General features: G+C 32.6%; 1 non-coding gene across 1 annotated transcript; it reads right to left on the reverse strand.

The window, feature by feature from the left end:
- Nucleotides 1-6,407: 6,407 nt before the first annotated feature.
- On the reverse strand, nt 6,408-6,511 carry LOC121218107 (small nucleolar RNA R71). The gene has a single exon (XR_005914370.1). It is a non-coding gene; the product is annotated as a small nucleolar RNA R71 (small nucleolar RNA).
- Nucleotides 6,512-12,796: the final 6,285 nt, after the last annotated feature.

Genomic DNA, 12,796 nt, shown 5'->3' on the forward strand with positions numbered 1-12,796 from the left:
AAAAAGGCATTCGGCATTCGTACAAATATCATTCATATACATATAGTTAGGAGTATTTGATTCATTCTGATCATAATATCCTAATCGCTTGGCATAAATATAGGCCTATGAAGTAGATTCTACAGGGCATGTTCTCTAGAGAACGGTGTAACAGACCAACCACAAATCCTATACCCCTAAAGTTGTAGTGGGTCAGACTAAAATCACTATAGCGAATCTTATCTCCCTGAAGTTGCAGTGAGGCAGATTTAAGCTACAGATCTTACACCCTTAAAGTCGCAATGGGACGGATTGAATCTACCATAGCGAATCTTATCTTCTTAAAGTTGCAGTGGAGCAGATTAAAGCTACAAATCTCATCTTCCTGAAGTTGTAGTGGAGCAGATTAAAACTACAAATCTTATCTCCTTGAAGTTGCAGTGGAGCAGATTGAAACTACAAATCTTATCTCCCTAAAGTTACAGTGGAGCAGATTAAAGCTACAAATCTTATCTCACTGAAGTTGTAGTGGAGCAGATTGAAGCTACAAATCTTATCTTGCTGAAGTTGCAGTGGAGAAGATTGAAGTGACAAATCTTATGCCTCTGAAGTTACAGTGGGTCGAATTAAATCTACCATAGCGAGTTTTATTTCCCTGAAGTTGCAGTGGAATAGATTAAATCTACAAGTTACAAATCTTATCTCCCTGAACTTGCAGTGGAGCAGATTGAAGCTACAAGTCCTATCACCTTAAAGTTGCAGTGGGTTAGAATGAGACTACTTCAGAAAGAGAAGCACCAACGAAGTCGAGATTTGGCAAGACCAGAAAAAATTGGTCATTCCTAAAGCCACACTCCATTCTTGTTACACGACAACGAACAAACAGGGGCAGCTGTAACAGCCCAATTTTGCCTGGCCCACCATAAACCAAAAAAAAAACCAAAATAATAATTTCATTTACAAAATTATACTGGAACAAATAAATTACCCAAACTACTAACCCTAGCCCATAACCTAAAATATTTTAGGAAACCTAAAACCCTAGCCCTCTTGCCATGCCGCTCCCCAATATGTCAGCGGATGCGGTGCCCGAAACCTTCCCCCTTACACCAAAACGATAGCAGCAACCCCAATGACTTCCACCGCCCTTGCATGAAACACAAAAAAGGGAAACGAAGCAGAAGTAAGCAATCAAAAAAACATATATTGTAATGTTTTCTTGGTTATAAAAACTGATTTTTGTAACACAAAGAAGGATCTTTTTTCTTTTGAAATAGAAGAATAACAAAAAAAAAACATTAAAAGGTATTCCATTTTATCTCCTTTTTTGAAAAATAGCATAATAAATAAATAATAAATAAAAGTCTTACCAATCGCGTCGCCTCTTACCATTGTTGGAGTCCTCCTCTGACCCTGAATGCTTTCGAACCTATTAGGGTTTTCACCGAGGCTTCGGCGAAAGGAAACGTGGGGTGTGTGAAGAGCAAGTATTATTTTTTATTTTTTTTTCTCTTTTTAAAAGGCTTAGCCTTCGGATCTAGCTGTCGTCGATGACCGGTGGTCATAATGGAGCGCCGACGACCTTATGGCCAAACATAGAGAGCATTGAGAGGGAATAGAGAGTTTTTTTAACAAAAAAGAGGTTTCAAATGATTTTTTAGGATTTTTTTACTTATATAAGCCCCCCAAAACAACGGCGTTTTGGGCTTGGCTTCAGATGCCCAAACGACATCGTTTTGAAACCAATATGATATCTGACTCGTTTATTCAACAGGATCTACGTGTTTTCACAAAATGGTCTATTTGTGCTCCTGGTCCTTCTGCTTTTGGACCCTTTTTTAATTCGGTCCTAATTTCACTTGTTTTTCTTTTATAGATTGTACGTTTTGATTTTAATTCATTTTAATTTTAGTCCTTATACCGTTGACCCCTCGAGGAATGACACGTGTAATGTTTTAGATTAATTGTCCTCAGGGTCCCTAAATTTTGCTCTGCATTTTAATTTAGCCCTTTTTATCCATTTTTTAATTTAGACATTATATTTTCTTTGACCTTCAATTTAGTCCTTTATTCCCCATTTCTTTAATTATTTTATGATTTATGGCTTAATTTTTGTTTAAATTTCATTTTAATCCCTCACTTGATTAATTTTGCTTCTTTCATTTATATTAACACTTAACATTTATGTCATTTACGATTCTTTTTATTTATACGTTTTATTTTTATTTTATCCCTATTATTATTATTTTTATTAATTATTGTACTTTGATTATTTATTATTAGAATTGAAATAATAATTATGGATTTATTTTTTTATTTATGTTTTATTTCCTTACCCTTTTTTATTTAAAATTTATATTACTCATTTTCTTTTATTTGCACATTTTTGTTGCCCCTATTATTACCATTATTATTATTATCATTATTATTATTATTATTATTATTTATTTTACTTTGATTACTTATATTAGAATTAAAATAGTAATTATGGCATGATTATTGCCACTGTTATTGTGAGTAGATATTTTATTGTCATTAGAGTTATATCATTAGCATTCACTAGCACGACATTTTCATTTTTTATTTTATATATAATCGTTTCATTTTTAACACATTTCCATTTTATTTTATTTTGCTACAACCATGCCACGAATCGTGTTTAAATATATTTATGCACTTTTATACTATGCTTGAATAAGTTAAATACACATTGCTTTAAATGTTACATTTGTTTTTACTCGATGCATAAAAAAATTTTAAAATTAAAACAATGTTCCGTATTTAGATTCGAGAAGTTATGACCTAACTTACGGGGTTCAACTTTCTCTTTGAACCTAAATAACCGAACATTCCTTTTAAAACTAAAACACATGAGATTTAAATAGTAATTAAATGAAGAGAAAGCTTATTTTTGAGGATTCGAGATGTCGTGTCCTAACTTACGGGATATGACATTTTTGTTACCTCGAGATAAGAAGGCCTTTTACATACGTTTTGATTTATTTAAGTGATTTTAATTAAAAATAACATTATGCAAAGTGGGACCGTGTTTTTAAATTCTCTTCAAATTTTCTATTTTTGACACTAAGATATAAATTAATCAACTAGGTACCAATTTTGGGCGTCACGAGGGTGCTAATTCTTTCTCATGCGTAACCGACTCCCAAACCCATTTCCTGGATTTTGTAGACCAAAATTCATTGTTTTAGTAAATCAAACAATTTATTAAAATGATCAAATTACAAGGTGATTCTATCACACCTCATAAAAAGGATTGGTGGCGACTCCATCTTCGTTTCCAAAATAAAGTCAATTTCAAAAAGGTTTCGACACACAAGATTTCAAAAGAATTTCTAAGTGTATTGAAGCTAAGGAGGCTTGGGAGATACTAGAGACAGCTCATGAAGGGACTAATATAGTGACATACTCCAAGCTTTAGATGTTGACAACTAAATTTGAGACTTTGAGGATGTAGGAAACATGAAACATTGGAGAGTTTTAAGCAAAACTCTGTGACTTGGCCAATCAAGCTTTTGCATTATGTTGCGAGTACTCAAATTCCAAAGTGGTGAGAAAGGTGCTTAGGTAACTACTTGAGAGGTTCAACATAAAAGTAACTGTCATCGAGAGGGCCAAGGTTAACTTGTAATAGGCTATTATTAAGGAGATGCAAAAACAATTGGCTTTGCTTACTCAAAGGTCCAAGAAGATGGCAAAGAAATAGTTTGGAAAAAGTAAATGATCTAAGTCAAATGAACCTGTTAAGGAGAAGAAATAGGGAATTCAATGTCATGAGTGCCATGGATTTGAGAACATCCAAGTAGAATGTGCTAATACCCTTAAAAAAGAAAGGAAAATCTCTATTTGTGACCTAGAGTGATGAGGAAACCAACTCAAAATTAGAATTTGATGATGAACAAGTGGAAACACGAAAATATAAACACTTTTTCATGCCAATTTTAACTCAAATTCATGCAGTTTCGGTAAAATACTTGTCAAAAAAAATATTTATTATAAATAATTATTTTACACTCAAATTATGAACTTGTTGAATTTTACTTAATTTTATAATAAATTTTGATTGATTTTGATCATTTTCGACAAATTCATAGAAAGGGCAAAAACTGGCTCAACAGACAGTGCTAGAAGTACAAAACCGAGAAGCAATTTTGAAGCATCAAGATAAAATAATTTTTTCAGCCTAAGATGGTCCAAATTATGTGTATTAATTCACAATATAATTAATTTTAATTTTAATCCAATCTAATTTTGGTTAAATGAATTATTATTAATTAATTATGAAAAGTGGCCCAGTTGAGCTGAACCGAGAAAACCGAACCAACTGAGCACTGGGCAGCCCAAAACCGTACCACATGCTAATCCAATCAGCTTGTTTGGATGATTATTTAACTTTCAAAATTACCCTTGAAGAATCCTTCAAATTTCATTCAAACCCCTCCACTATTTTTGCCTTTCTAGATTTGCCCCTACCTTAAAATTACAAGTTTGAATTCTTCAAACATACCACATGTGTGGCCGGCCATGGGGGGAATCTATGGCTGCTGATTTTGGCTACTTTTAGCAGCCTTCTCAACCTATAAATACCCCCTTGGATGCTCACTTCAAACACATCTCAACTCTTTTCATCTCTTCACTTTTCTCTCTTTATTCCCTTCCATTGTTCTTCATTTTCTTCCCCTATTCCCTTGCCGATTTCACCTTTTGAAAAAGAGTCAATCAACAACCATTTGGAGCAGTATTCAAGTGTTCGTGGAGGCCGTGGTTCAACAAGAACAAGCAGAGAAGGAGGAGTGGAGCAAACTAGTCAAGCCTCGGAGGATCACTAGATTTGATTCTTGTTACCTATCCCTTTAATTTTGTTGTTGTTATGATGAACATGTATATGAATATGTGTGATGTTGATATGTTTAATTTAATTAATATGGCTTAAATTTAATTCATGTTAGGTTGATTGCATTTCGTCTACTTAATTTATTAAAATTGTGTTTGTGTTGTTATAGGCCTCGGTAAGATGTTTGATTAAGTAAAACCATGACTAAGTTATTCTTGCATTACAATTGTAAGGTAACTAATGAATTAATTATTTAAATGGATTGAAATTGTAATTAATTTACACGATACTTAATTAGCGTATGTTTAATCATCTAAGGTAGCTGAGGGTTAAATTAGCAACGGTATTTAACGATACAGTAGCCTTGCATAACTTGCAAGATTATTGTGATTAAACTGTTTCAAGATAGAAATACATTGTTACCTCACGTAATCTTTTATGTGCTTATGAGATTGAATTAATTGTTTGAATTGGCATAGAGATATGTAAAAGAGATTATTTTAATTTCATAAGTATTTATGTGCATTAACAAATTTACTTATTAAAATTTGTTTATTCGGTTGAATTGAATAGAGATATAGTCAACAGATAAATGGATTTTGGTAGGTAAGTATATTCATAAGTAAGTAAATTTCCGAGTTGCCGTGAAATAATTCGTAATAACATGAACTTGAGTTTAATAATTATAAGTTAAGAATATTAATGTAATTAATCTAACACAATTATGTCATCTTGATTAAAATCATCTTTTGAAATCGTACATTGGAACTTTTATTTTCTCTTTATTTCTTTTACGTAGCTAAAAATCTTAGTTTTTACTCACCTCCTCAAATCAAAATATTTTTCATCACCAAAGTGTTTTAAATTGCATTCATAAATAATTCTTTTGACAGTTCCTCCAAGTTTTTGGCGCCGTTGCCAGGGACTGTTGTAAAAAGTCATTATTTGTGAATTGTTACTTTTGCATTTTGGTTTATTTTTCTATTCAATTTTAACTTAATTGATTTTTCTGTGATTATTTCATGTGTTTATAAGTATTGACTGAATTATCCATTTACTCCCTGTAGACCCTGAGATTGAAAGAACTTTTCGACAGTGAAGAAGACAAGCAAGTTAGAGAAGGACTAAAGAATTGAACCTTGAAATTTTGAATCAAGGAAACGGAGCAGACCCTACTCAAAATCCTATCCTTATTGTTGATGATAGGGATAGAGCTCTAAGACAATATGCCATGCCAGTGTTTCATGATCTTTATCCAGGTATTAGAAGACCCGAAATCAAGGCAAAACAATTTAAGCTGAAGCCAGTCATATTCCAGATGCTTCAGACAGTGGGCGAATTCAGTGGAATGCCTACCGAAGATCCATATCTTCACTTCAGACTGTTTATGGAGGAGAGTGATTCTTTCAAGTTAGCCGGAGTACCCGAAGATGCATTATGATTGAAGCTATTCCTATATTCGCTAAGGGACAGAGCTCGAGCTTGGTTGAACTCATTACCGCCAAATTCAATTTCCACATGGCAAGAGTTAACAGAAAGATTCCTCATGAAGTATTTCCCGCCTAGAATGAATGCTAAGTTGAGGAACGAGATCACTGCTTTCCAACAAATGGATGATGAGTCCTTGTATGAGGCATGGGAAAGATACAAAGAATTATTACGGAAGCGCCCTCATCACAGAAAAGAATTATTATGGAAGTGCCCTTATCACGGAATCCCACATTGCACCCAACTTGAAACGTTTTAGAATGGTCTTAATACCCATACGAGGATGGTAGTAGATGCTTCTGCTAATGGTGTTTTCCTTTCTAAGTCTTATAATGAGGCTTAAGAAATCATTGAGAGGATTGCTAGCAAAAATTATCAATGGCCAATCAATCGAGCAGCGTCAGGAAGACAAGTCACTGAAATACATGAAGTAGACGCTCTTACTTCACTAGCATCTCAGGTATCCTAAAATATCCTCAATGCTTAAAATTTTACCACTAATGGGTTTAATAGCTTTGTAGCACAGCCACTGAATCAATTTGAAAATGTTGACTGTGTCTATTATGGGGAAGGACATTTGTTCGAATAATGTCCATCGAACCCAGAATCCGTGTACTACATTGGTAACCAGAACCAAAATCGAGGAAGGCAATGACTGCAATCCAATTTCTATAACCCATCGTGGTGAAACCACTCTAATTTTTTCCTAGAGTAACCAAGAGGCTGGAACCAGTAACACTTACGCCTAACCTAAACTGACCTAGCCGTCTGGTTTCTCCGAACAAGTTCAAAAACCAACCCAAGCTGAACCGTCCAATACTTTAGAGAACCTATTGAAGGCATACATGGCAAAAAATGACGCCACTTTAAGAAATTTGGAGAATCAATTGGGCTAGCTTGAAACTAAACTCAGAAACCGACCACAAGGTGCTTTACCTAGTGACACAGAGAATTCAAAAAATCTAAGGAATGAGCAATGTAAAGCATTGAAATTAAGGAGCGGAAAGACATTAGAGCCCAACACCATCGAAATTAAACAGGAGCCAGCTGATGCTCAAGGCTCAAAGAAAGTTCAACCGAGTGTTGAAATTTCAATTCCACCGGAACCTTAATCTGTAAAATTTGGTAAGGTAACTTCTAAACCAGCTAATTTTGATAAACTAACAACTTTGTTAGATGCAAAATTGCCACAGAAGACGAATCAACCAATTCCAGTAAAGAAGCCTCCACCACCCTACCCTCAAAGACTTCAGAAGCAAAAGCAGGAAATTCAATTCAAGAAGTTCCTAGACGTACTCAAGCAACTTCATATCAACATCTCATTGGTTGAAGCACTTGAACAACTGCCAAACTATATAAAATTCATGTAATACCCCTAACTCGTATCCGTCGACGAATTAGGGTTACGAGGCATTACTAAAGAAAATATAGCTTTAGTACATTCACATAATCACATAGGTTATATTTACATATATATAACATTTTGATAATATAAATATTAATACTTAAATTATTAATCACACTAAATATATGATTTATAACTCAAAGTCCAAACGATTTCTTTTCAAACATATACCGTATTTACAAGACAATATACATATCTAAAAGCCACACAAAAATACCTGAAAGTACAAACATAAATGTAAACCATGAGCTTATCCTTATAATGATATTCAAAATTTATTTTTGAATTTCTTTATCTTTTTTATATACTAGACCATACCTAATTTACAACAGCAAAACCAAAACACCAACTAAATTTTAACGGCAATTTACGTCCAACATTAGCAATTAATTATATACCAAAGTAAGCATTAACTCATCCATTATTTCACATCTATTTTACTATTATACCAATCATCATTTTCGGTCACAATTGACAATTTCATAGTACACTTAATTTATTAACATATTAGTAAGTCTAAATATCATAGCAACTTGTCTTTACTCCACCAACTCATTACAATAACTATTATGACATATGCGCATATATAAACAGGTATATAATTTCAATTAACATGTCATGACCAACATACATGTATATCATCTATCATTTCCACTCCAATTCTTAATACAAAACATACATCTCCATCAAACCAACATCATACCACAACCGAAACTTATCCCTCAACCAATTTATAGCATAAACACTACTTCAAAATAAGTTTAGACCATAGTCGAATATACATCATGCTCTTTCATACTCTTTAGCCGAATCATTTAGTAAAATCTCACAAGCATACATACTATGTTTTAAACTTACTAATATGAACTAATTCATAAATTATTCATGACGTAACCAAACAAAACATATAATCAAAATACCAATCATACAAATTATCAACCATACCAAATAGACTTATACCATGATCGGATAATTGAAACCAAACACATTGAACATTCAACCGAGAACATAGAAAACCAAGCTTAAACATAATGATCAAGCCATTTTAAACTAAACCGAATTTAAGCATAAAAATTAGGCCATTTTTGCATGGCCATTTATACATTCACTTTCGAATTAAACTAACTCCTAAGCTAGCCTATACATGCCATAATTTCAAATAAATTCAGCTTATAAAATACCAAAAACAGTAGATAGTGTGATAGACTTTGCTGACGAATCCCGAACTCGTAACTTAACTGCAAAAATCTATAAAATAGAGGTAAACAAGAACACACACAGTAAGCTATTTAAGCTTAGTAAGTTATAAGCAAAAACATTTATACATACATTTGCATATTAACATTAAGTTAATAAGACTGATTACAAATATTTTTCTAATACAAGTATATCATTTACTACAAAGGTCACACTTTAATCACACATACATATACCATATGGCCGAATATAATCAATCATTTAAACATATATATTTTCACTTTTATTATCACAAATACATCAATAAGCTGAATCACTTATATGATCAAATATGCTAACACATAATTCATATTCACAAAACTTTATATCATTTCAAATAATCAACTTACCTTGTTTTCATTTAAACAAATAACTAACATGTACCTGAACCTGTAATTTGATTTCACATTTGGTCTTTACTTCATATTGCCTGTTGAACCGTTCAGAATTAAAAAGGATACGTAGATAGTTGGAAGGCTTGTACAATGCCAACATCCCAGACATGGTCTTACCTGTAATCACATATCAATGCCACTGTCCTCAATAGAGTTTTACACGTAAATCACAAATCGATGCCAACGTCCTAGACGTGGTCTTACACAATAACACACAATAGAATCCTATGTCATACATATGTATCCTAACTATTCCTAAGGTTCATACAAGACTTTCAGACATCGTATCTCAATCGAATCGAACTCAAAAACATTACTCCTAGGCATAAAGTCATTCGACCAACACTTATACAATCAAGTATGAATAAAGTTTGATTATTTCAATAATTGTTATGTTAACTGAAATATGAAATAAATGTATTTTAATAAAGCATGCAAATCATACCATAAAATTTTTAGTTCCTTAGGAAAGTAAGGCATGCATGAAAGTTTGAGTCTCTAGAATTGACCTAGTAGTTTCTTGAGGCGAAATCCAAGGAAGCATGAGAAGTTGAAAATTATTTAGGCAGCTTTTGTTTGGACCGTTTGAGCCTTTCAAGCCAGCCATGATGAATTTTTATCCCTTGAAACTCAATTTTAAGACTATATGGCCTAATTTTATTTGAACCCTTGCAATATTTAGCCATCACTTTTCTTTTAATTATCTTTAAATTGTCCCAAACACTAGACTCAGTACTATTCAGAATGTTCTTTGAAAATAAGTTTGGGGGAGTTGAAAAGAAGTATCAAATGCTCAATAAATTGTAGTACATACAGTAAAATGCTCATGTGAAAGCAAAGTAAGTTGGTATATTGAAGATAATTATTCCGAAGGTCTGATTGAATCTCAGTCTAGGTTTTTAGCCTAAATTTACCTATCTTTTACCCACCCCTAGCCTAGCCACGTTACAACCTTTTTAAAGACCTATTGATTCAAGTTTCTATGCTACCTACATTAGTGGAGAAAAATTGCTATGTTCAACATATGAAGGCTTAATGATTGCAACTTTCTTAAATAAGGGAATAAAATCAAATTGGTAGGAATTTAGCATGTCTTTATTGAGAAAGCACTTAGTCTATTTTTGCCATGATAATAATAATTGAGATTAATTTGAATGATATGTATACATAAGTAGCATAACTATCAAATTTCATGTTTTTGAGCCTAAGTATACTAAAATCATGATTTTTGGGAAGAATGTTACTCTGAAGAAAGTTTTCAAAGGTGTTTCCGAAAAATTCTTTCCAAATTTGTGCATTACTCGGGACGAGCAATGAATTAAGTTTGGGGGTGTGGAAACACAAAAATATACACGCTTTTTCATGCCCTTTTTAACTTAAATTCATGCAGTTTCGATAAAATACTTGTCGAAAAATAAATAAATATTATAAAATAATTATTTTACACTTAAATTATGAACATGTTGAATTTTACTTAATTTTATAATAAATTTTGATTAATTTTGATAATTTTCAATAGATTTGCAAAAAGGGCGAAAAACGGCTCAGTAGACATTGCTAGAAGCAAAGAACCGAGAAGCAATTTTGAAGCATCAAGCTGAAATAATTTTTTCAGCCTAAGACGGTCCAAATTATGTGTATTAATTCATAATTTAATTAATTTTAATTTTAATCCAATCTAATTTGTGTTAAATGAATTATTATTAATTAATTATGAAAAGTGGCCCAATTGAGCTGAACTGAGAAAATCGAACCAACTGAGCACTGGGCAGCCCAAAACTGTCTCACATGCTAACCCAATCAGCTTGTTTGGCTGATTATTTAACTTGAAAAATGGCCCTTGAATACTCCTTCAAATTGCATTTAGACCCCTCCACTATTTTTGTCTTTCTAGATTTGCCCCTACCTTAAAATTGCAAGTTTGAATTCTTCTAACTTGCCACATGTGTGGTCGGCCATGGGGGGACTCTATGGCCGCTGATTTTGGCGATTTTGGCTATTTTTAGCAGCCTTCTCAACCTATAATACCCCCTTGGCTGCTCACTTCAAACACATCTCAACCCTTCTCATCTCTTCATTTCTCTCTTATTTTTCTCTATTCATTCCCTTCCATTGTTCTTCATTTTCTTCCCCTGTTCCCTTTCCGATTTAACCTCTTGAAAAAGAGTCAATCAACCACCATTTGGAGCAGCATTAAAGTGTTCGTGGAGGCCTCGGTTCAACAAGAACAAGCAGAGAAGGAGGAGCGGAGCAAACTAGTCAAGCCTCAGTGGATCACCAAATTTGATTCTTGTTACCTATCCCTTTAATTTTGTTGTTGTTATGATGAACATGTATATGAATATTTGTGATGTTGATATGTTTAATTTAATTAATATGGCTTAAATTTAATTCGTGTTAGGTTGATTGCATTTCGTCTACTTAATTTATTAAAATTGTGTTTGTGTTGTTATAGGCCTCGGTAAGATGTTTGATTAAGTAAAACCATGACTAAGTTATTCTTGCATTACAATTGTAAGGTAACTAATGAATTAATTATTTAAATGGATTGAAATTGTAATTAATTTACACGATACTTAATTAGCGTATCTTTAATCATCTAAGGTAGCTGAGGGTTAAATTAGCAACGGAAGTTAACGATACATTAGCCTTGCATAACTTGCAAGACTATTGTGATTAAACTATTTCAAGGTAGAAATACATTGTTACCTCACGTAATCTTTTATGTGCTTATGAGATTGAATTAATTGTTTGAATTGGCATAGAGATATGTACAATAGATTATTTTAATTTCATAAGTATGTATGTGCATTAACACATTTGCTTATTAAATTTTGTTTAATCGGTTGAACTGACATAGAGATATAGTCAAGAGATAAATGGATTTGGTAGGTAAGCATGTTCAAAAGTTAGTAAATTACTGAGTTTCCGTGAAATTATTCGTAACAACATGAACATGAGTTTAATAATTCTAAGTTAAGAAATGTAATTAATCTAACACAATTATGTCATCTTGATTAAAATCATGTTTTGAAATCGTGCATTGGAATTTTTATTTTCTCTTTATTTATTTTACTCAGTTAAAAATCTTAGTTTTCAATCACCTCTTCAAACCAAAATATTTTTCTTCACCAAAGTGTTTTAAATTGCATTCATAAATAATTCTTTTCACAGTCCCTGTGGGTATGATAACTCTACATTTACTTGTAACTTTATTACTTGTTACGATTGTGTAGACTTGCACATTTTCGTCGTTCCAACTGGTGAACAATTTTGTTGCCTTCACATCAAAAGTAGATGAATTAAATGCTTTTGATTATGACTAAGACAAGTGTAATAAATAAGAGTCATATGTTAAGTTTCTGACAGCATACAAGCTTATGTTGGAGAAATGGAATCTTCTGTGTGAGGTTAATTTAAAACTTTTCGCTGAGAATGATT

This window comes from Gossypium hirsutum, chromosome D05 (assembly GCF_007990345.1).
Source record: "Gossypium hirsutum isolate 1008001.06 chromosome D05, Gossypium_hirsutum_v2.1, whole genome shotgun sequence".
Classification (NCBI taxonomy): Eukaryota; Viridiplantae; Streptophyta; class Magnoliopsida; order Malvales; family Malvaceae; genus Gossypium; species Gossypium hirsutum.